This window comes from Thamnophis elegans, chromosome 4, assembly GCF_009769535.1.
Source record: "Thamnophis elegans isolate rThaEle1 chromosome 4, rThaEle1.pri, whole genome shotgun sequence".
Classification (NCBI taxonomy): Eukaryota; Metazoa; Chordata; class Lepidosauria; order Squamata; family Colubridae; genus Thamnophis; species Thamnophis elegans.
Genome location: NC_045544.1, coordinates 104,459,842 through 104,462,642, shown reverse-complemented (window position 1 = coordinate 104,462,642; position 2,801 = coordinate 104,459,842). Strand labels below are relative to the sequence as shown.

The 2,801-nt window shown below is 40.1% G+C and overlaps 1 long non-coding RNA gene across 1 annotated transcript; it reads left to right on the top strand.

The window, feature by feature from the left end:
- Nucleotides 1-487: 487 nt before the first annotated feature.
- Nucleotides 488-948, top strand: LOC116507044. The gene is made up of 2 exons (XR_004255139.1): nucleotides 488-523; nucleotides 871-948. It is a non-coding gene; the product is annotated as an uncharacterized LOC116507044 (long non-coding RNA).
- Nucleotides 949-2,801: the final 1,853 nt, after the last annotated feature.

Here is a 2,801-nt window from a genome sequence, read left to right as displayed (position 1 = left end):
CGGTTCAGAGGAACTTGGGCAGCTGGAGAAACTGAGGCAAGAGAACGAGAGACTCCACTGTGAGGCTCAGAAAGAAGCTGCGGAGAAAGCAGAGCTCCTACATGAGAATAATTCTCTCAAAGAAGAACTTAATAGGTGAGAAATATTTAGATAGCGATTTGACTTTTTCTTTCAAATTCAGATTTATTTATTAGATCCCTTAGGCCAGATATACTGGATAAAAGAAGTATTCCATTCATGTATGTATGTATGTATGTATGTATGTATGCATGTATGTATGTATGTATGTATAACTGAGTAAGAGAAGAGCAATAGTTATAATAGAATACAATAATAATTAGTAATTCAAGTAATAAATTAAGAGGGCTAATATCTCTCTGGTCCTCATAATTTACAGAAAGAGAGCAGTGATGTCAAAACTGACCGTAGAATGTGAAGAGCTCCGAAACAAAACAGAGATTCTGACGTTTAAAAATATCGAACTTACCGATGAGAAAGAGGCGTACGAAGAAATACTGTGCAGGTGAGAAATGTTTAGATAGACACCACAAACTATTTCTTCCAGAATTTCATATTAGGGTCTCCTTATCTTAGAAAGCTTGGAAAAACCTGACATTCTTCTTACTATAGAAAGAAATTAACAAACTGTGGCTCTTATACTTTCACATATACAAATCTAGGAGTTAGTCTCATGGAATGGGAAGATAGGTATAGAAGAGACTTTTCAATCTCCATCCCCCGGTGCCCAACAATATTCATAAACTTTCAGAGTGAGAGTTTCCTGACATCAAAGAAGTTCCCGTTATTTTAACTAAGAATACTTTGTTGTTGGCGCAGATTCACAGCTAACATTCTGATTTTTTTTTCCAGAGAGGAACTACAGAGGATAAGCCGCTGCACCTTATTGACACACGGAGACCAGAAGGAAGACAAGACAGAAGCTCAAGAGAAAATGAAGCCTCAGATGGTGGAATATCAATTGAATCCGAAATGGCTTAAAGCTTCGGTAGACAAAATTAAAAAATCTAAGGAACCCGGGTCAAATATTCTGAGGTGGCTGCAGAAATCTCTCAAACTCCTAAAAGAGGATTACTCTGAACGGTCAAAACACACCCTGCCAGAATGGCTTAAAGCATCTGCCACCAACCTCCCGGAGGAATGTGCTAAGGCAGCCAGGGAGGATGTGAATGATTGGCTAGAAGAATCAATAAATCATCTCCAGAAAAAAGGGCCAGAAACGTGCGAGTTAGATGTGGAGGGATGGCTTCAAGCATCTATTATAGGCATTCAACATCTTCAAAAGTTCAGGTCAGGGTCTCGTGGAAGCCGGAAAATAAAGGGATGGCTTGCAGAACCAATAGAAAACCTGAAGAAGGGGACTTCCTGTGGTGACGTCATCATGCTTAGAGTGGAGGGAAGGAAGTTCTCCTAACTCTAACTCCTTTGTTTGGGCTCTTTTTTGAGCACTGTTGATCCTGAAGGGGTCAACAGATTAAAGGGGATACTCTGTAGATGCTGGGGTGATAAGGCAAATCCCCCCACGGATAGGAGAAACCCCCTAAACAGACAAAGAGATATCCTACAAAAGTTCAAGTCAGAGTCTCATGGAAGCCAGGAAAAAAAGGGATGGCTTGAAGAATCAATAGAAAACCTGAAGAAGTAATGTCCTGAAGGATCTGAAGAATATGTTAAAATGACTTCAAGGATTCTTAGAAAGGCTGTCCCTTTCTAGAGAACCTAGATCAGTTCTTGAAAAATGTCTTTCACAATCCTTGAAAAACCTGGAAGAGGAAGGTCCTGAAGTATCTAAACAAGGTGCCAACAAATGGCTTGAAATAGCTATAAAGAATCTTGAGGAAGAAGGACCTAAAACGCCACTCCTAGATACTCAGGAATGCCTTGAAGCCTCTATTAAAAGCATTCGGGATCTACAGAAGTCCAGATGAGAAGGTTTGAAAAATCAGTAGAGAACCTCAAGAAGCAATGTTCTGAAGGAACTGTGGAAAATATATTTCAATGGCTTCAAGGATCCTTAGAAAGCTTTGCATTTTCTGAAGAACCTATACCACTTCTTCAAAAATGGCTTCAGCAATCCCTGAAAAACTTGGAAAAGGTCCTGCAACATACAAACAAGATGCCAACAATGGTTTGAAGAATCTCTAAACAGCTTCAAAGAGGAAGGACCGTGAAGCATCCCATCTAGGTCCTCAGGAATGAAGCATCTATTAAGGACATCCAGGATCTCAAATAATCTAAGGAATCAAAAATAAGCATGGGAAAGACGAAGGAGAGAGTGATTTGGGTAGAACCTGCTTGCTCTGAAAGAAACTGAAGGATGAACCCTTGTCATCAACAATTTTAACTATTGTGGACTTACATTTGGGTGTTCCACATATCCCGGCTGATTCTACTCTCATAGGAGGTCTTTATGGTCACCCTGGAGAGGTAGCGAAGAAGCGAGGGATTACTTGTTGATTCTGGGAGAAAAGCAGCTCTCCTGCTTGATCCCAGGAGCCCTCCCGACGGGTAGAGAAGAGGGACAGCCATTATGACTGGAATAAAGCTGGAGCAACCGAGCTGGAGTGGTGTGTGAAAAGAGGATTGGAACTGGGTGAGAAGATTTTCAAATTAGAGACCCACCTAAATAAAAGAAGTTTTAAAAGTCTCCAAAGTGGCAACTTAATACACGGAGATAAATTATAAGACCCAAAAGAGAAATCACATTTGGATGGAAGAATATGAAGTTTTACGATATAGAAAGACTGAATTGGAATTTTGTTGCTGTTAAAAGTGACTTTGAT